A 22,569-nucleotide genomic window follows, 5' to 3' on the forward strand; every position below is an offset into this window, starting at 1 on the left:
TTTGACTTCAAAAACATCAGCAAAAGAAGAATATCCAGGATTAGTTTGTGAAAGGAAGATTAGCATTTGGAACACACAGCTGGGAAAGAGAAAGTACTTCAGAAAGTTTGCTTCATGTGTGGTGCAAAAAGCAAGTCACTAGCGAATAATACTGAAACAAAACCAAATCACAGTTCCATACATGATACTGAACACTGAATTTATTCCTCCTCTTATTCTTTTTCTGCCACATGTTAATATTGCTGATATGTGATAGAAGACTAGCAAGGAATGGGAAATACATTTAAAGCAACAATAATTTGTTTGCAGCTTAAACTCAAACTAATTTTAGCTTGTTGTGTGAGATGCTCAAGTATTGGCAAAAGACATTAAAAACAAACAGTTTAAAACTTTTATCCAAATGAGGAAGAGTCAGGCTCTTAAAGGCCCCTTCTGCACACGCAAAATAATGCGTTTTCAAACCACTTTCACAACTGTTTGCAAGTGGATTTTGCTATTCCGCACAGCTTCAAAGAGCACTGAAAGCCGTTTGAAAGTGCATTATTCTGCATGTGCGGAATGAGCCTTTGACTCTTTTACATCTCTCCCATGAGTTCTGGAGGCAGCACAAGTTAATTCACAATCCCACCATCAAATGAAAAAAGCAGATGAGCTGAAAGCTGAAAGAGTGTAGGCATTGGCTGGTGGAAGCTAAAGGATACACTGTCCCAAGGAATTTTGGGAAGAGCAGAGCAGCACTGGCCTTCTATGTCAAAGCAGACCTGTTTTTATAGGTTTGGTAAAGGCTTTGTCAGAGCAAGCTTACAAAACTGGTCTAAAAGATGGGATGTTGGTTCTGATAGTTTTTCTTAAAGGGCTCTTGATAGTTCCAGTAAATAAAACTGGAAGGTAGGCTGCATTTCTGATTGATGTACCAATCAATATTTTGTTTTGATTGTACTCTGCATCCTGATGCTGCAATTATATTCTTGCCTAACTGCCAGAGCAAACAGCTGGGTTTTATGCAGGTGTGAGGCAGGAAGTAATAGGCTTGGTGAAGTAATAAGCTTGGTAAACCTGAATCATATCGGCTTTTTTGAGATTTTTCTTTTACCAACAAAAAATCCTCAGGCATATTTGAAAAGCCAAATATAGCCAGGACCCCCCAAAAAGGCCAAATAACATTCAGCTTTTTCAGCTTTTTAAATCTCCCTCACCTCCACTTTTCTTTCCCATGTGAGCTTGGGAGCCAGTGGAGGGGGGCAGGAGAAAGAGATATCTCCATCCATGGAGGATCTATCTCCTGCTAATGCTTTTTAAGCCCCGCATGTCATGAAAAGCCTAGGAGGGGAAATAGATCGACCAGATTCTGCATTCAGGGCTGAGTTAGCTCAACCTCTCATGCAAAATCTACCCCCCTCCGATGCTTGTCAAGATAGTTCAGTCCAGAATGCAGGATCTACACCCCTGCCCCCAGCTGGTGCTTTTCAAGTCCTGCAGGGTTTGTAAAGCATCTGACGGGAATAGATCAGCCAGATCCTGCATTTTGAGTTTGGATTTTTAACCTGAATAATTTCTGTAACAGCTGAATAAAGGCAATGGATACTGGCCTTATTTGGTTTTAATGATAATTTCCAGGTTTAAAAAACCCTGAACCTGAAATGTACTGGTAATTTGTAATGGTTCTCAAGTCTAGAAGTAATTATCAACAGCAGCCAGGCAGAGAACTCGAAAAAAAGCTTCCTTTTGAGGACCATATGACTATTAACCTATTTGAAGTCTAATTGCTTTCCTTATAATGTTACAGATGACTATCTTTTATACACATCTCTCCCTCCACTCCACCCATACACATTAAGAATCATTCTTCAAGAAATTATTGCCATGAATTGTGATTACTTCACATTATTGGGTTCCATAGGAGCCAGGTAGGATATATTAAATTGACCCAATAGCCCTATTTGAGAAAACATCACTGTTGCTGCCCTTGGTTATCAGACTAAGGCCAGTCTGCATAGTACTGATGGGAAGGCAATAGGATCACCTGACATCTTATTGACTTTGTAGGCTTCTTGTGCTTAAGGATAGAAGGAGCTGTGGTTCAGAGATAGAGTGTCTGCTTTGCATGCAGAAGGTCCCAGGTTCATAAAGACAGCTTCATGTATTCATGTATGTTCATGAGGCACAATGGTTAAGGATAGAAAACAGATATTGCAAGACACATGGGGTGGCTATATTTCTGGGTCCCTTCTTTCATCCTGGCATGACAAAATACACAACATGTCATCATCACAGGGTGCATTTCCTCATATCTATCTAGCATTACATCATTGACTTGAGGTAGGGAATGCAGTTTGAAAGCAGGCTGAAATGTGAAGTGAGTTGAGGAAATGTTGGCAGAGTCTGAGTATGCAATGACATAACCATGTGATTGTGTCACCATAACCCAGTTTTCAATGTGACTCAGCATCTTATCCAAGCAACCAGAGGTGGGATCCAGCAGGTTCTCACCAGTTCTCGAGAGTGGGTTACTAATTATTTGTGTGTGCCGAGAGGGGGTTACTAATTGGGCCCGCTTTCCCATCTCCACGCCTTCGCCTCCCCCTCTCTTCTTTCTCGTAGCCCGGAGCTTGCCGGCTAGTAAGAGGAGGGACCCTTTAACTACTGTTGGGTCCAAGGGACTCTTTACTTGCTTGGTAGGCTATTTATTTTGGCACTCTGTTCATTTTATGATAAATTGTGATTTACCATGATGCTTGGCCACTTAAAAGCTCTGTATTCCTGTATGTGAGAATGTTATGCTAATCTGTGTCTCTAATACTGGATTGATTAATGTGAAATATTTGCAGAATATACAGTATGGATTGCAAATTCTAGTTCACAATGGATGATGTTCTGGTTTATTTTTTACTTTAAACAGAAGAAGAAGAAGAGTTTGGATTTATATCCCCCCCTTTCTCTCCTGCAGGAGATTCAAAGGGGCTCACAATCTCCTTGCCCTTCCCCCCTCATAACAAACACCCTGTGAGGTGGGTGGGGCTGAAAGCTGTGACTAGCCCAAGGTCACCCAGGAATAAAAAGGGAGTGTTAATGACTGATTTTAGGTATTTATGGAGCTAAAGGATTACAAAACATTTTGTATAAATGAAAGGTTAAAGGTACTAACTACTAATGCTTACTCAATTTTTAAAAAAGTCATGACCTGTGTGTCCTGGCAATAGCCTTGACATCTAGCTCTTGAATATGCCTATGCAGTAGGAATGGTCCATCAGATCCATGTTTTAATGAATTTGTGTCTTAATCTAAAGTGCAAATTATTTTGAGTATTGAATGTATTAGCCCTTCAGAATATAGTTAACAAACAGTGGTGATGGTGAGTCTTCACTAAACTGTAGCGACCACTCATGATTTCACAGTTGGCATAAAGTCCTGTTGTTTCCTATGTGGCTGGTTAGCAAAGGTAGAAAACGGGATAATTCTCCCTGTTGGGCTGTTTTAAAAACATGTTTTAGAAATATGGTAAAGTTCCTTGTTTAAGGAAAGTATCCTTCTTTTGATTTCTAGAAACAAAATTAAGTATTTGAAAGTATTAAGTATTTGACAGGCAGTCAATTAGAAGAGAAGTAGTTGTTTCTGTTGGCACTAGACAATAGGACTTGCTATAATGAGTTTAAATTATGGACAGAAAGATACTAGCTGGAAAATAGGAACTTTTTTTACAGTAAGAGTTTTTTACAGTAACAGAGAAATTATTAATGCCCCACCCCTGGAATGCCTGGCCACACCCCTGTCATGCCCCGCCCAGCCCCATTGGCACTATGCCACTGTTTGAATCCCACCACCATGGGAACCTGTTACTAAAATGTTTGGATCCCACCACTGCAAGCAACCTTTCCACATATCCAGCTGTCGCCAACATACCCACCTTCTCATTTTTCATTCTGTGGAGGAGTTGTAGGTAGACTTCTTAGCAGGGAGCCAGCATGGTGTAGTGGTTAAGAGCCGTGGACTCTAATCTGTTGAACTGGATTTGTTTCCCCACTCCTCCACAGGAAGCCTACTGGGTGATCTTGGGCTAGCAGTCACAGTTCTGTCTGAATTATCTAAGCTCCACCTACCCAACAAGGTATCTGTTGTGGGGAGGGGAAGGGTTTGTAAGCTGCTTTGAGACTCTTCATGGTTGAGAAAATCAGGGTATAAATCCAATCTCTTCTTCTTTTGTCCTCTTATTCCATCCCTGTGTTCATGACTGCAGTGGTGAAAGCAGTGGTGAAAAGATTAGGCTGTTCAGCTGCTGATTACAATACCAGTGAATTTGCAGCTTTCTGATTTTGGGTATAAGACAACACAATGTGTTAATTTCAAGACTCCCCAAACTGCTGTCATACAAGAACATTTTGCATTTAATCTAGTTTCTTGCAGTGATCACTCATACTTTTTCTTGTGCTGAATAGTCCAATTTAAATTGCATAGGTAATGGTCTAGCTTAGCCTTGTTTAGAAAACCTGTGTTAGAATATGCCTTTGATGCCAACATCCATGAAACTCTTTGATGAATTAAGTGACCCTATGGGACCTCTCTTCTCTATATAGGATCTTTTTTAAAAAATGAATTTTGGTGTGTACATCTGAATCATCTGACATCTGTAATATCTGAGAGCTGATTCTCTGGTTCACACAATACAAAGTCCTCACCAGCATGAGGATTTTGGATCACACATGCGCTGGGAGTCCTGAACTCCCTAAGTGTGCAGGGATTTAATATGGATCACAAACATGGTATGTCTGAAAAAGGGTCTTCAGGCATGCTGCATACTTTTTTTGGGGGGGGGGGGGCTGGAAATTACCTCATTGCTCCACTGGGAAACCTGTGCATAGAGATACTGACACATACTTATGCCAACTGAGCAAACAGCAGATCCCTGGGACCATTTCCTACTAAGAAAACAGCATGTGGTGTAGGGAAGCTGAAGCTCAAAGCTCTCAGGACAACATTATCCCAAATCCTCATGGTAGCTTTGAGGACATCATGTCATATGAAACAGTGCTTAAACTAGAGGTTCTAATCTTGGCTATCAACTGCATCCTGCTGTGAAAATACTGCTTTTGTGACTTGAAAAGGTTTCAACATAACCTGCTGTAAAAAGTTTAAATCACTTTTATTTAACTTGCTATTTTAACTAATCAAACCTAGAACAGAAATCTACCTGAATTTCAGTCACATTCTTGAAGTAAACCAAAAAAGGAAAAAGATGCAGGGTACAAATGACCACTTTATTATTATGTCAACTCTCTATGCATTTTGCTGTATCATCTTCATCCAGGGGATCAGAGTTCCCATTGCTGAAGCTTCCCACAGCAATTAAATTCTATTGCTGTGGGAAGGTTCTGCACATAAGAACTGTTTTTCTCCCTTCTTTGGTTTGCTGGCACATTTCTTGATGTAGCGCCAATTTTCTTTTCTTTTGGTCATTCTTGAAGCATACATTTTGTGTGCATGGAATGGATTTTGTGCTTGAATTTAAGAAATGGTTTTTTTTCTTTTCACACTAGACAATATTGCTTATTACTTTTGATTATTTTCTCTCTCTAAACCTTGGCTTTGAGGATTTTTTTTACTTTGGAATGAATCTAAGACTCTGTTGGCCTTTATAATATTGTCAGCAAAAGACTTTAAAATATATATTTAAAATAATTGACACTTTTAAAAACTATGTAATATCATTTAGGGATAGTACAGAGATGTAAAAAGAGAAATACCCTGATTCAGACTCTGATCAGCCGCTGGCACTCCTTTGCTCAAAGAAGCATCTCCATGGGTTACAATGAAAGGATTGGATTGGTTTATGCAAAGGAAAGCTCACCTGTGACACATCTCTCATGAAAATATTTGTGGCAACAGATTAGTCTGTGTATATATTTACTAAACATACCTTGTTTATCCATTTAATAAAGTTGCTTGTTGCCCTAATTGCTTGCTAGTTAATCTTTACTGTGCTGCAGTATGCTTTGCCATCTTGCTGCTGCAGAACAAGGGTCAATTCTTGTGTTGCTGTTTGATTCAATAAAGTCATAGGATGATCTGATCAAGACATTATTGCCAGGTAATTATTTCATTTGAATGCTCTAAACTGGTGATATTTAGCATTTTCTGCACAAGAATAAAGGTCAGTTTTCAAGTTGACTTGTTAATATGATAAATTCTGGATGTTGTCTTGTGCATTCTGATATAATTTTGGGGAAGATGTTCAATGAAATGTAAAATTCGTTTAAGACTACTCTGCCAAAGAAAAGTGAGAATCTGCTGTCAGCAGTTTCAATCCCCCATTCCGAATAAGACTGCCACTGCTATTTTGTGTTGTCAGTACACTTGCTGATGTTGGATCAAGATCTTGCCTTTTTATGATTAGGATAATATCAAATCAATTGATCCACCTTTATTGGTATGATATAGCAGCAACTGACTCAACGGGGGCAGCCATTGCGGCTGTGGTGAGCAGAATAGGCAAAGGGTGGTTGCATGCAAGGTGCAATGCCTGGCAAGAGGCTTGCAAGGATCTGCAGTGATTGGCTGCCAGCCGTAAAGGTGGGAGGAGCAAGGGTATATAAAGCGCCACACCCTGAGCTCAGCCTTCTTGGCTGCCGAGACTCAGGACCGGCGTGACCCACCCACCCTCCCTATTTTATTGTTGCAATTGTTTGTTATGCTGTTATGCTTTGCTATGTACATTTTCGTTGCAGTCCGGCGGGTTGACAACGGGAGTCGCAACATCTGGGGGAGAAGCTGAGCCAGGTGGCCGGTCTTCTCCATGCTTGTGCCCTGCAAAGGGCTGGGGTGTGTGGCGGGCTGGTAGGCAAGCCGGTAGGCTTAGCCTGTGCCTGACACCCCAGCAGGAGGGGTTGGGTCTGGCCGGTAGGCGGCCGGTAGGCTTAGCTGGTGCCCGACACCCCAGCAAAGAGGGGAGGACAGCGGGCCGGTAGGCTTCGCCGGTTCCTGCTTCCCACAGCAGAAGGAAGGGTTGAAGCCGGGGGTTCGCCCCTGGAGCTCCCAGCTTCCTGCAGGTGGTCTCAATAGGGATTGGGGAATGCTTGATGTTGCGACTTGTTTGTTGTCCAGCTTCTGTGTAAATAGTTATTGTTAATAATTAATAAATTGGGCTGCGGCCCAATCCATTTTCCAAGCCTGTCATTGTTGTGTGATGTTTTGCCGGAGAAGGCTCTCACCATCTGCACGCAAATAAAAAGCAAGAAAAAAGGAGATAGTGATAAAACATACTCATGAACAGCCTGTACCCAACCCCTGTTTATCCACGCATCTTGATGACATATGGTAAGAATTTGGTCATTATCACAGTTACATTACAGTTATCATTATTCAGAAAATAGGCGATTTGTTGTTGGTCTGAATAGCCTTTCTTGATGTCTAATATAGGAGTCAATAACTTTGACTGTATAAGGGATTTCCAGACTGCACATCATTTTTTAAGTGATCACCCACAGCTGTCATAAAAATTTTTTGGCAACTCTCAGAACTCTCAGCAATATGCCCCAAAACTGTATGGAGCAATACTGTGCAGACTAAAGTTTGGGATTCACTTTATTTCCCTTTTCTAATCAAAACCAGATTAGAGTTGACTTCAATGATATCGCCTATTTAATTCCTTAAGAGGTTTGAGGAATTAGTGCAGATGATTATTGATGTCTCTGTATAGGAGTCAGGTGTCACCACAAAACGGATCTCTAGACACTCAGTGACTTTAATAGAGAGTGCAGACTCATGAAGTGCCAAATCTGGGAGATCTATTACACTTACAGAGGAAGAAGTGGAGCCAATTTACCTAATGAATATTTTGTATTTAAGAGACAACTAATCCAACTGGTTAGAAAAATAGGCTTACAATTATTAATTCCTAGTGGGATACCCTTATACATGATAACATTAGCTACCATTGATCTTTTAAAAAAATCATTCCATATATCTAGAAATTTGCTATTAAAAATAGATTCAAAAATCTAGGCATGCATGATAATGTGCTATATTCTTCTCTTGGATGAGGAAATTGCTGTGGAGCAATTGCTGTGAAGACAATAGCTATGTTCATCTACATAGATATTAATGTTCGGATAATGAGAACAGAATTCTATCCATTGCTTCTACCCTCCTCAATTCCACACATTCATCTGGAGCTCTGAACAGAGCCTATAATTGTACAGTTTGATGAACCCAGAGTCTTGCCCCATAATCAAAGATCTTAGATGTTGCAGGGTCTGCATCTGCTTGTGCAGAGCATATAAGTATCCAGCTTGCTCATATGTAGGATCTACTGGCAGAGTCTGATGGACATGTGGGGATGGGGGCAGCAGACATGATGGCACTTCCCACCCTATATATTCTTTCCTTTTCCTTTCTTTTTTGCCATCAATTCACAGCTGACTTCTGGTGACCCTGTAGGGTTTTCAAGGCATGAGACATTCAGAGGTGGTTTGGCATTGCCTGCCTCTGGATATAGCAATTCTGGTATTCCTTGGTGGTTTCCCATCCAAATTCTGACCAGGGCTGACCCTGCTTGCTTCTGAGGTCTGACAAAATCAGGATAGCCTACATGACAATGTTTCTGTTGCTACTATCTAGGATGTGCTTGTTCTATGATTTTTTTTTCACTGACAAGGTGAACATGGGTCACCTTTCATGAATAGTGGTTTGGTTTTAAATATCATTATATACCAAGGTTGTTCAAGAAACTGTAATGAAAACACTTGCAAAATAATCAGAGCCGGATCGGAAACTCTTGATAATGAAAAATACTTCTTCTAGGATGCAAATAAAAAGATATTGAACAGGAAAACAGGAGAAAACAATGCATTTCAGTGTGCAGCTTACACTGCTAGCTTTCACTGCTGGAGGGATGAATATTTTCAAACAGCTGGGTTTTGGCCAGCAAAGTTCAATGCAAAGGTAACTATGGCTCATATAAAGAGTAAATAAAATAGATGCATTTTGAAGTAGGCTATGTGCTTTTGAAGCAAACTGCCTAGATCGCTCCCTTGGTTTTTTCCCCCCAGTTTCACAATGGTTCTCTATTAACTAATGAAATACCAGGAAGATTCAAAATTATTATTAGGCTTGAAAAGACTCCAAAACTGTGCTCTTTTCTGAAGTCTGCCTACTAATACTATCACCCAAATGGAACACAAATTGAGAATAATTTTTGAAGATATCTGTTAGCCTTTCTCACATAATTAGTTCTTGCTTTTCATCCTTCACTCTAATCATTTGCTTCCCATATTTGTATAAATAACGTTATCATCTATTTCCAGAAATCCTTCCCACACATTCAAGAGTCAGTGTTTGCTTGATATTCCAGACAATTAGTGTGAGAGAGCAAGCCCAATAGGAAGACATATTTTCCATTTCTGCCAAATGAAACAGTACAAAGGGATCTTTGGAACTGGTGGGTGATGAAGTGGTTTGCAAACTTGAGATATCGAGTACCTGTGCTCAAGTATTGCTACTGAGTTAGAGAAAAATGGTTCTCAAGAAGCTGCCATGATTTGTGAATGAATGAAGAGGGAGACATGATTAATGCTGGGGTGTTGTGTGGTTTCCGGGCTGTATGGCCGTGTTCCAGTAGCATTTTCTCCTGATGTTTCGCCTGCATCTGTGGCTGCATCTTCAGTCTGAAGATGCCAGCCACAGATGCAGGTGAAACATCAGGAGAAAATGCTACTAGAACACGGCCATACAGCCCGGAAACCACACAACACCCCAGTGATTCCGGCCGTGAAAGCCTTTGACAATGCATGACTAATGCTGTTCTCAGAATGTCATGTTTATATATATATATATATTTAATTCAATTTATATTCCACCCTCTCTGGCCAAAGTCGGGCTAAGGGTGTGTACAACATATTTAAAAACAATTCCTGCCTAGTGATCATGTGACAGGGAGGGGGAGAACATGTATCCCTCAATTCTCCTTCTGCTACTGTGAAGAAAAGATTTATTTGAGGTATTTGTGATATAGAAATTATAAACTTGTTGCAAGACCACAGTTGAGAAATATTCATAGCTGAAAATACATTTTGCGGTTTCACTTGGGAAATCACAAACCACTGCGTTTGCTATTTTGGGAAATACACAAACCACTGCGTTTGCTATTTTGCAAGTATCAGTTGATATTTGATTGTGCGTGAAAGGTCAACAGTAGGCACTGACCTAGAGCTTTGAAGTATATTTTTCCTGAGGTGAACATTTTCTGAAATTACTTCAATTCTATATTTATGATCAGGATGGAGAGTAAGGGGCAAACCCTCTTCACAAAGTGTGAGAAATACAGTACCAAAATCACACGTAATAATAGTCACACAAATTGCCTTCTGTGTCTTGGAGAGGGCCATGTTCCTTCCAAACGTAAGGCCTGTAGCTTGTGAATGCCCCAGACCAGACATAATAGAGAAATGAGGTTTAGAGCAACTTTGTGAAAACACTTGCTGGGATCAGATTCAGGGGATGGCATCTAGAAGTAGTTGAGTTCCCCCTCCATTTTCTTCATTCCTATTGCCCTGATTAATCCTCTGTCAACATCTGTGGCCATAGCCTGAGCTTCTTCTGAGCTCCTCACTAAGAATATAAGATACACAAACACACGTGGCACATAGGCGCCGGCTCAAGAAATTTATATTACCTATTAGTTACTTGTAAAGTATGCCAAATTGTTGGCTATTAGACTTATCAAACTATTATATCTCCATGACACATATATCACCACTTTAAATCTAATTCATGCAACAATTTATTGTAAGACAACCTTCTCTCAAGTCCATAATCATATAATTGTTAAACCAACAATGTCCATAATCTTGTATATATTATATTGTGTATCTTATATTGTTTTGAACATAGCACATTTATTTCATATATACTCCTCACTAAGAAGACAAAAAAAAAAAGGAATGTAAAAAGGCTCAAAACCTGTTAAACAAGCTCATGGGCAAACAAAGGAAGCAGCAGCCACAAGACTGGCTCAGGCTACTTGCTGGCATTCAACTTTGCCTGCTCCTAACAGGCAAATGACTTCCCCAATGAAGACATTTAGGGGGAGGAGCCTGGCACTGGATGGTTGCCGAGGCTCTCGTTCACCCACCTGGTGAATGCGTTGACGAGCTCTTTTTGCCAATGAAACCTCTTTCTGCCTTTCAGCCAGCACCAGTAGGTTGCAGGAGCCTGTTACCATCTCCCCAGCAATGTATCAATGTCAGAACCCTCCAGTTCGCTGCCGAAGTCTGTCACTGAGGCACCCTCAACAGCAACTTTCTCCATCACTGTTGACAAGGCCCTCAACACTGACACTGTCTCTCAGAGATCCTTCTTTGCCATTATCCATGGAAGATGTAGTGGAGGTTCCTTTATCCTCATCTACCCTGACTCAGCAAGCATATGCTGATGATGATACCTGGTGCTCAGAGTCTGTGAGGACCTCACATTTTGATAGTCTGCTGAATGCATGGGATGAGTCTCACCCTACTGCCAGTGCAAATCTAGGGATGTCTCTGCATCATGAAGATTCTGCAGTGAGGAGACATCGATCCTCTTCTCCATCACCATAGATGCATTATTGTACTGTTAATACAATAATCCCATAAAGAGATCTGGGATCAAGAGATCTCAGAATTCCGACTCAGAATCAGAACTAGAGGGTCCTGCTTTGGAGAATAATACTCAACAAAATTCTTCTCACCTGGAGGATCCTCCTGGAAACTCCTCATAGCTTCCTCTATCAGATGATGGTCGGATTTATGCTGAACAATTAACCAGGATGATGAAAGCCTTGAAGCTGCCTTTGCAGGCATCTACCCCATTGATGATGAACCTATTTTGGATATTCTACATGTCCCTGAATTGGGTCCTATACCTCTGCCCATAGTTAAGGGGTTCAAGTTTGTGACAAAATTGGTCAGGTCAGTCTTAGCTTACATTTCAACTAAAAAGCTGGAAAACATGTAAAAGATAGAACAGGAAGGCCGTGACTTTGTTTTTCACCCCCACAGCCTTTGAAATACTATTGCCATGGAGGCAGCAGCATGTGTTTCCCAGAATGCATTCTTTCTATCTCATCCACTCATAAACACATGCACATTCTAATCCCTCATTCTTCACCTTCTCTCTTTTAGGTACCCACACGCACAGAGGGTGGATAGGAAAAATCTGGGCTACCTGGCCCTCCTGTCCTGCTCCCCAATGCTGGATTCCATTCCACTTCCTGCTCTGATCTAATCCAGGCTTTTTAGCTCATCTCTTTTGCGTACAATAGTTCAGCAAATCCTAAGAAGACTTTCCTGAGAGTTAGCCCAACTGAACAGACCTGAGTAGGATTTTGAATAGAGGTGTTTAGGATTTCTCTAAAAGATTGTCAGTGTCTGGGCCAGATCCACAGTGTGTTCTGAAAGCCTGGGGATTTACAATCCTGGACAGAATAACAGGTGGCAACAAGTTCCATGGCCATGCTGCTTTTCGTTGGTTTGAAGTTGGTAATCTTGGCTGTAAAATGAATGTGACAAGATTTGGGATCTATTTCAGTTCCAGTTGCATGGTTTATTGCAATAGCATTTTTAAAGGAGTTTCCCCAAATGGAGTTGACTTTGCCAGTTAGCTCTCACCAGTTATGTATGTTATCCTAGTATTGCATATGGTTTGACTCATACTCAGATTGCAGAGCAGTCCAAGGTCAGAAGGTCTGTTAGCTGTTTTTCTAATTAGCTTTCAAAAAAATCTTAATGCTTTTTAGCTTCTCATGGCCCAATATTTTCTTTTTTGGCTGTCTCTTAACCATCCAAGAGTACGAGATCCAGGACTGATATTGTATTAATAATGAATAATGTACTCACAAACTATTTGGGGGAAACAGGAATAGTACATACATTCAATATTCCTCTACAAATGAGGTATAATTCTGAAAAACAAGTTTCCAGAGCCAAATAAAGTGTCTCTCTAGAAGTTTGGAAAATACTTATGACAGTAACCCAGAAGTTAAATTAAATGTGGCAATCGTTCCCAAAACTGTCTGGATACTGAAGGAGCAGTGGTACCTGGGAAACAGTAAATTCTTGAGAGTTAAAACGTGGTTGACTCTATTGCAGTGCTTAGAGGTTTTGAGCCAACTTGTAACAGACTAAACTCAATTCTTATACTTATTGAAGATACCTTAGCAAGCCAGGGCATTGATTGAGCTAATTCAGTATTTTTTCTACGTTGACTAGCAGTGGTTTCTCAGGCTTTCAAGAAAAGAGCAGGTTTCTAACCATCTGCTTGCTCTCTGAGATTCTTTAAATAGAAATACCAGATTGAAACTCGTACTTTCTGCACATGAAGTAAAACTCAGTGATTTACCACTGAGCCACAGCTCTATTCTCTTAGCTGTGTTTTTCTTCAAAATCCAGAAGACATCCCTAGAAATATACTACAGCAATATTAAGCAAGTCAAAATATTTCCTCTGTGGTTCTACTGATTAGATTTTCAAATGTATTATTTCCTTTAAAAAATGAACTACATTTTTATTCCCTGTCTGTTTGCCTTATCTCTTCTATTCCCATGACATGGAAATCTTCTTTGTATGGTACTTTAGTTACAGCTGCACTGGATTATAAAATGCAGTACACACAGTGTGTAAACTGAAGTGCTTCTTAGTTTTAAGCAGCTTTCATCCTACTAAAACTGGTAGGGTTACTCAAATGTATGTACAAATCCTCCTTTTTATGATCATAATAATATTACTAATTACTTTTTGTGATCATGATAATATTACTAATATTACTAATTGTAATATTACTCATCTAGCCTGTTTCATATAAAAAGAAATGAGCAGTTATGCTGGATCAGAGCAACGGTCCATCTAGTTCAGCACTTGTTTCAGATAGTAGCCAATCAGATGTCAATTGAAGGTATACAAGCAAGGCATGAAGACTAAGCCACCCTTTCTCTCCCACTTTCCTGCAAGTATTCAGAACTGTCTTTGAACATGGAAATTCCATTTAGTCATCTTGCCCAATAGTTTTGGATGGAACTAATCCTCCATGTCTTTGTCTAAATCCCTTTTAAAGTAAACTAAATTAGTAGCTATCACCATATTTTGTGGAAAATATTGTGGAAATTGAAGATAATAAAAATACCACTACTAGTGTAATCATTATGTATTAGGAAAAATGATTATTGGACAAAATGTAATATATCTGTTTAATTGCCTCTACCAAGTCAAGCGTTTGTGTACTACTTCATTGGTTTAAAAATGCCATTATACATCATAGGTACAAACACAACAATGTAGTTTCACAACTACATATAGATGTAGTTTCACAACTACATATAGCTCTTTTTCAATAACAAGCTAAAATAATTTATACAAAGCATGGAGTAGATTGTTATGACATCAAGTGGATTTCTTGACCTTTAGTGCCACTCCTGTTGGGCAAATATATTCACAGACTCTACTGTCAGATAATCTTGTATTTTAAATAAGAGCTGCCTAGAAAGAGAGTGAAACAAAGAGATCAGAAAGACTGTGTCTTAATAGAATCCCAATTTTTGGGGAGAGAGGAAGGGAACAGTTAATACATGATTCTGCATTTATTTATTGTGGGGAATAATTTTGTTTAAGCCACAATTCTTTCATGGAGGACAGAGGGGAGGAGGAAAGAGGGAAGCTGGGGGGGGGGGTTTACTGAGAGACAGCAAATCATACAAGCTGGGTTTGAGTACATCCTGCTCCAGCTTTATCCCAGTTTAATGACTGAATGTTGACTGAGTTTGAACATCACAATTCTGCACCAGGTGAGATATCAGTTGGATAAAAGAAAATGATGCTCAAGAAATTTAAAACAACTGCATCCACTAAAGGAGGGGTTACTGTAACAGATTATTTAATAGAAATCATACAGCAATTAAAGCAATTTAAACAAGAAACCAGCCAAGCACTCTATGGTCACCCAACCACAACCCAATACAATTAGTGCAAAATATTTCAACTACTGATGATACTACAGAACTGGAGGTGAAATATCAAAATTAAATCTGCCACATTACCCAAATTACTGTGGATCTCTAGCTAAAGCTTGAGGACACAGAGAACTGGTTGTATCATGTCAAATTATACTGGTCAGATTACACTGGGACTGGGAAAACATTTTCTTGTGCATAGGTATGGGGGAGCAGGGTAGATACTGAAGAGCATGATGGCTGAAATATGACTGAAGGCTTATGGTAACATTTAACTCCCCTTTGAGCATTTTGAGTCATTCCATGGATGGCAGTATGATCATATATTAGTCAGCTTCTGAGGGTTCTATCGCACTCTAGTATAACAGAACCCATGTTGGGGCTGCGCTGATGAAGGGGTTGAGTCATCTAGTAGTTGGCTTGGCTCTCGGTGGTTCCCGGTGAGTTCTAGAGGGCAAAGGAAATAAGATGTACAGCTTCTAGTAAGTAATAGTAGAGATCTATAGGAATACATTTTTTTCCAGTCAGCCTTAATTTCCTATGCCTCAGAAAAAAACATACTTATCACTGTATTGCTTTGGTCCAAATTATACTGCTATTCAGTTTTCTGTAATGTTATTTCTTATGCAGTGAAATGTCTGTGACTCAGTCCATTGCCAAAGATGGCCTTCCCTGTACTGATATACTGCAACCCTGTATTTTGTGGTATGCTATCAACAAGGAAATGAGATCAGTTGGACTTGTTCTCTTTACACTAATCATTAGACAAACACATTTCCAAGAAAAACAATCTCTTATCTGCTTTTCTGTGCTTGTATTTTCTCTTACCTTCATGTCTGTTCACTGTCCTTCTGTTACACAGTCATAAATAACACACTCAGTTTACCAAACAGCTGATACCACAGTTGTCCTGAAGAATATACCACCACAGATTATTTCAGAGGCATGACTGTGACATCTCTAATTAGTCAAATTAATTGTTCCTCTGCAAGAATTGTGTGAAAGCATGAAATATATTGGATTTGATGTTATTCTGTAGCTAATGTATGCAAGAAACTCTTGCTCCAAATTAATTGTATTATAAACATATCCTCAGACCTTCATCATTTGTCTCATAATCTCTGATGTAGTAATACATTGGTCCATGATTTATTTTTTAGCATTTATTTTTATTGCAAAATAAGATTTTATTTTTACAAGAACACACAATTTATGTTGAGCTTGTTAGTAAGAAGGCCCTGTTCTTATGCAGTAGATTTTGAAAGTCATCTAAGAACGAATTGGAAACATACGATCAGAGTTGGGGGATAGAGGCTGGATTCATTTTTAGTGTACAAAGTGCTGGGTCCTTTGATTCATCCTTTCAACCATTATATAATAGAGATTCACTTCAAGGAGGGTAAGCCTCCTAGTAAGCTTTATGGCTAAATAAGGACTTGAATAAAGAAGCAAGCTGGGTGACATTGGATCTGTCAGACACTCTGAAGCTAACCTACTGCACAGGGTTGTTGTGAGACTAAAAAGAGGGCCAGGAGAAGGATGAGAATGATAAATCCTGGCTCTGCAGTCCACCAGTCCAACACTTTATTCACTGTAGTATAGTATCATTACTCAAAATGTACTTGGCTGATTGCTGTTTTGAATTAGCAGAGATCAGCATAGGTATAGTAGCTTTTATCTCTGGAAACAATTGTGTTGAACTAGGAATATGCATTTTACAGTTAGATGTCTTTTATTTCTTTTCTTGGGGAATAAATGTGAATGGAAGAAATTATAAAAGGAAATTGTATCATGTCTAGTATAATAAATGATCAGCATGCTTGTACTGAATGAAACCTTTCATTATATATAACTCACAATTACTTTTTCCCCTCTAAGTGGACAAAACTTGGCAGCTTTCTGTCAACAAAGTGACTGCCTTTGTCTATATCCTTTTACCTTTTCTTAGATTTTCTTAGATATGACACATTTGCTCGGTTGTTAGAGTAATAGTTTAAGCAGTGAAGCAGAAAATCAAACAAATTGTAGCACACTGAATTATTCATATGATCTGTGTATTGACTTGAGAGATAATTACTGTCTCTGAAAGAACGATTGCCAGTTTGGTAAGATGTAACATAGTATTGTCTAATGAAAATGGACAGAAATTGAATCCCTCTCCCCATATAAGACTAGAAATTATGAATGCAGACTGATTTCTGATTGGATTTGTGAATATTTGGGCTTGCCTACTAATGAGTTGCAACTGCAGTTGTTTGGCTGTGACATTACTGTTGATCAAAGCTCATACTTGGAGCACAAACCACCATCTGCTTCTTTTGGAGCAGATTTGAACAACTTACATAACAGAAGCCAGCTTCAACATCTTTTTTATTTTAATATATTTATTTTATACATATTTATTTTAATATACCTAGTAGGAGAATGAGCCACTATTTGGCTAGCTTCCCAGCTTATCAGAATATGCTATTGAAAACCAGTCCTCAGGAAACCAGACCTGATTTGTTGTGCTCTGGTTGTCCTCCACGTCTGTTCGAGCATGTGTTTGTATGTAAATTGCAGAGAAACAAATAAATGGATAATCCTCTAAAACTAATTGCTATATTAGAATTAGTCGATAGGGCTCCCAGACCTCGCCTCAGGCCAATTTACATTATACACGCATCTTGCAGCACTATTGTTCAATCCGCTGCCCCCTCTTGCCCCCATTTTCCCCAACTTGAAATTGTTCCCCTATTCATTCCGTTGGGAAATGTACATGTAATGATGGGTTCTGATACATCCTTCAGACCAGTACTGGCACTGAGTGCTGCTTAGCCTTGGTTAGAATAGTGCTATGGCCTCATTCGCTTTTTCTCTGCCCACAAATCAAACTAGGGGTGATCAGAATCTCAGTATAGGCAAAAGAGATGAAACAGTTGGAGGAGGGCAGATCGGCCACTCATGCAGCACTTCTGGCCTGATGTTTTCTGTGTGGCAAAAAGATCACATTAGAAGCAGGAATTATATGGACAATAGTTAGAGCAGCACCTGGTTTGCCCTCACTTGCAATGCTCCTGAAAGCTGAAACAGGTTGATGAGTAGTAAATATTTTGAAGCTGGATACACGTGTAGAGTACACTCTTTATATGCCATAAAAACAAATGGGATGACTGGGCTTGGTCCAGGAAGCTTTGCACTTACAGACCCCCCAAACAAATCTACTGAGCATAAAAATAAGTTGACAGTTCTCTTAGGCTCATTCCGCACACGTAGAATAATGCACTTTCAAGCTGCTTTCAGGGCTCTTTGAAGCTGTGCGGAATGGCAAAAACAGTTGTGAAAGCAGCTTGAAAGTGCATTATTTTGCGTGTGCGGAATGAGCCTTAGAAACTCCTGTTGTGACAGCTGAAGCAGCAGAAGTATCCCTGACACCTTAGAAGTCAAACTCTTTTTAGACAACTTTGGTAGAGCATGCTGGAGTTATCTTGAAAAGGCCAGAAAGAGGGGAGAAGAACAGGGCTGTCAGGAATAGTTAGGCTGACACAGATTACAGTGGCCCTTTCTGCACAGCACAAATAAGACGTCCTGAGGATGGGAAAAAAGGCATCTTGGGGAGGAAGTCTGCACAGGTTTTTCCCCAAGACATCCTCAGGACATTTTATTTTTGCTCAAGATGTCTTGTTTCAAAGGCCGTTTCCGCACGGGCGAAATAATATGACGCCGTCATTGGAACGGTAAAAAGAACCGCCATAGCGAGAAGCGTTATCGCAGCGCAGCCGCGCAGCGGAGATGCGCGATTCGCCGCCCGTCGCGAAAGCAGCTAAACCCGGGCCAAGCGCCGTATTCAGAAAAGCGCTTTAAACCACTCTTTTTCCCCATGTGACGCATCGACGCCGCACTCGTGCGAACAGCCGCAAGGGAGCCGTCTTCAAATGGCGACTGCCAGACGGCCAAGCTGGGTCACCTTTTCCCCAAACAGACACACGTGCGGCCCTGGTGCTTTCCCTGCGTGGCCAAGCACCTTTCCCAGACCCATGCACTGGGACTGACAGTAGCTGGGAGGGGAGGCACTGACAGATGGGGGACGGGCAGGACATCAGGGCAGTCACGTTGTCCATCGCACTGCTGCGTGGGCATGGACGCCGGGCCTGCACGGCCGCAAGTCGCGCAGGCGCTTAGCGTCGAGCGAGGCGCCGCTCATCGCGCTTCAGTGCGGTAACCGTCACATTTCTCTTGAGAATGCGGACGCCCGCAGCCCCGCCTGTCTGTGTGAACGCTTTTTTTCGTATGCGTCGCAATTTGCGACGTCATCGCGTCGCTGCTTTTGGCCGTGCGGAAACGGCCAAAGTCACTAAAATGTAGCCTTTTTCCCCACATTGTCTTAAAGATGTTGCCTGCTTGGCTGTGCGAACACAAACAAGCAGGAAGCATCTTATTTTTCCCCATTGTTGGGGAACTAACTTTCATTTTTGCAATAGCTTGTGCCTGCCATTTTCTGCTGCTTGAGAGTCTGTGCTGCTGCCATTTGCTGTAGGTTTCTTCTAGCTCATCCGATTGCTATTTCCTTGTGGAACGTTCATGAATAAAGTTTGCTTTTCCTGGCAATACCACACATGTGTTGTTGTTTTTCTGGTTGTTGTTTTTTTTTTGGTTTAGAGGGAGGTATCTTCATAGCTATGCAGGCACCATCTGAGAATTGTGGCCGCTAGGAGGGCTGATCTACTGCCCACTGATCTACCATCTCCAGACAGGTCTACTTAATGCTTCTTAATGAGCAGTAGACCAGTTCTCTAAGTGGCCATGATTGCCGTGGTGGCGAACCTATGGCACTCCAGATATTCATGGACTACAATTCCCATCAGCCCTGCCAGCATGACCAATTGGCCATGCTGGCAGGGGCTGATGGGAATTGTAGTCCACGAACCTCTGAAGTGCCATAGGTTCGCCACCACTGTATGGTGTCTGCATAACTACAAAGACACCTCCCTGTAAACAAACAAAAGAAAAATATAAAAACAGACACATGTGCATGATCTCCAGGGAAAATGAACTTCATTAATTAACATTTTACAAGGAAAGAGCAATCGAATGAGCTGCAAGCAGAGGAAACCTCTGTGGGAAACAGGCATGCAGAAAATGGGACTCTCAAGCTGCAGAAAATGGTGGGCGCAATCTGTTGCCAAAATGAAAGGAAGGGCTCTAATGGGGGGAAGGGGTGGAAGGCAGGAAAAATGAAACGTTCACTATGCAGAAAGAAAACCCCATTTTATTAGTGCTGTACAGAAAGAAAAAGCCAAGACGGTTCTTTTTAAGACATCCTAACTAAGAATGTCTTATTTGTGCTATGCATAATTGGCCAGTTGCTAGCTAGTTAGTAGATATGTTCTTGATTAGCAGAGATTGCTAAGAAGGAGCTTATATTCAGTGGAATATTGCAATGTATTTTTGTCTACAATGCAAGGATTTTCTCAAGTTCCACTTTGGATATAATATAATGCAAGCCACAGCATTCAAAATTAAGACACTGAAATGAGCCTGGGAAGTTAATTATTGCTTAGTATGGCAACTTTTGGAACAGATCAAAATTAATGGAAACTTCTTGTGGTTTGATCTTACAGTGTTCCATAACTCCTTTTGGAAAGGAGAACTGTATTTGCTGTAACTTTATAAGGCTGGTGGTAACTATGGCTACCACTGAATATTCCATCTTGTTCTTTATCTGCACCACATACAAAAATTCATTTTGGAAACTGTTGCTGGTTTGTGAAATAATCATTTTTGTCTTGATTTGCTAGGCAGGCTTACATTTAAAAAGTTTTATAAATTTGTTTTTTCCCCTGTGCCCCAGTTAATCTCAAGCTTTCAAACTCTCTAACTAAAAAGAATAATTATATGCAAATGATGTAGCATTTTTCTTAAAGATGCTTCACAACATAATCTAGTTGCATTAAATAGCCCCTTTAAAAAGAAGTGGGGAATCAAACCCAATTCTCCAGATTAGAGTCCCCCGCTTTAACTACTGCAACACTCTGGCTCTAAATGTTTGTGTGATATCCAGTGCAAACATAAGGGTGCTTTCCTGGGATTAAGCCCCTTTGAATAACATGGGAATTACTTTTGCGTAGACCTGCTTAGACTTGCTACACAAAAGTCAGTTAGATGCCCAGCTACCCTACTAACATTATATCAACAGAGACAGTCTAGCTTCTAACAGCAGTTTAGGCAGCAATCCTACACTTATATGTGAGTGAGCCTGAGAAAAACTCAGTGGGACTTGCTTTAAGTAAAAATGAATGGAACTGTTAGAGTGGACTGAAATCCCATCCCTTCATCCCTACCGGAGCCATTCTGCCATCTCATAGTTAAATGTGCCATTTTGAGTTCCTTCATAGAGTAATATGTAATTCTCCATTCCTAATAAAGAGGTACAGCTCTGACACCAGTTTATTTCAACAGCCTTCCAGATGGCCAGTAGATTTTTTAAAAAAGTCATTATCAAAATGCTGATATAGCAGGTTAGTAATCAGATTTTAAGGAAGATTAATTAGGCTAGCGGCAATGCTGCTTAAGCATAATTATGAATCTGACTGCTACACTGAGACTCGCCTTTTGTTTATCATTTACATCTTCATTAGACATGCCCCTTTGGTGTTCTGTGGCACTTCTGTAAAGCCTTATCAGTTCTTCTCCCTTTTTTTAGAGGGGGGGGGGGATTTCTCCACTAATCTTTGCTAAACTATTGTGTATGCTTAAAGTAACTGTTCCTGAGTGAGTGGGCAAATCATTAGACTTAGGGCAAATAAAAACAAATTTTGTGCTTCACAGCAATGACATTGGTTTTATGTCAGTCAAAATAATAAAAGTAGCCAGCGAAGTGCATTTTGAACAATCAAAATGGTCAGATCCTGGAGGTTTTGTGGAATTATTGCAAGCTTATCTATGTAAGCACTGACCATTGGGAAGTGAAAAAGCAAATCAAACAGTTTTAGTATCAAGGCCAGCTGGAAAGAATTTGCTGAAAGGAAAATAATGCTAGATAAAGCTCTTAGATGGTGAGCAAAGGTCCACTGATGATACAGGCACATTTTCAAGCACACTCAATATTTGGTGAACGCGGGGGGGGGGGGGGGGGAACAGCAGCAGCATTGGCATACACATTCTTTTACCTTGAAATTAATTTAAGCAGAATGTCTCCCCAGAGCTCTTCAACATGATCGGGTGTGCTACATACACTATTTTCAAATTATCCACCCTCATGACCACTAGTCTGATATGTCTGTTAATAGCAATTAATGTTTTGTAGCTTAGTGAAATCCAGTAGGGTGGTTTGTGCATGAGCAATGGATACGTCTTATGGGAGAAGGTTTCACTTACATGTTGTTGTTTCGGTAACCTCTTTAAAAGTCTCAGATGACCAGATATGAAGCCTCAACCAAAAATGTTTTTGTAGATTTAGCACTAAACTACCTGTATCTATATTATCATAGCCTACTGCATTATCTGCTATCATTGCCCATTATCTCTTGAATCAAGCCCAGATTCTCAATGACCCGGGGGGGGGGGGGATTAACTATTTCTATACTTTTTTTAGGGGAAAGTGGGGGAGGGTCCAAGACCTC

The sequence above is a fragment of the Sphaerodactylus townsendi genome, linkage group LG06 (genome assembly GCF_021028975.2).
Source record: "Sphaerodactylus townsendi isolate TG3544 linkage group LG06, MPM_Stown_v2.3, whole genome shotgun sequence".
Lineage (NCBI taxonomy): Eukaryota > Metazoa > Chordata > Lepidosauria > Squamata > Sphaerodactylidae > Sphaerodactylus > Sphaerodactylus townsendi.